Genomic DNA, 219 nt, shown 5'->3' with positions numbered 1-219 from the left:
TAATTTTGCTTTTGAAATGACATATGTATGAGTCTTTTTTTAATTATTTTATTTTATTTATTTATTTTATTTTATTTTATTTATTTATTTACTTATTTATTTATTTATTTATTTTTTTTTTTTTTTTTTGCCACTTGACCCAATACACATATCCCTAATACATAAACAGATAAAGTCGCTGAATCTTTTACACTGACACACCGCCTGAAAAAAACACGA

The sequence above is a fragment of the Scylla paramamosain genome, chromosome 4 (genome assembly GCF_035594125.1).
Source record: "Scylla paramamosain isolate STU-SP2022 chromosome 4, ASM3559412v1, whole genome shotgun sequence".
Taxonomy (NCBI): Eukaryota; Metazoa; Arthropoda; class Malacostraca; order Decapoda; family Portunidae; genus Scylla; species Scylla paramamosain.
The sequence above is the reverse complement of the archived record's forward strand: the minus strand, read 5'-3'. Positions refer to the sequence as shown.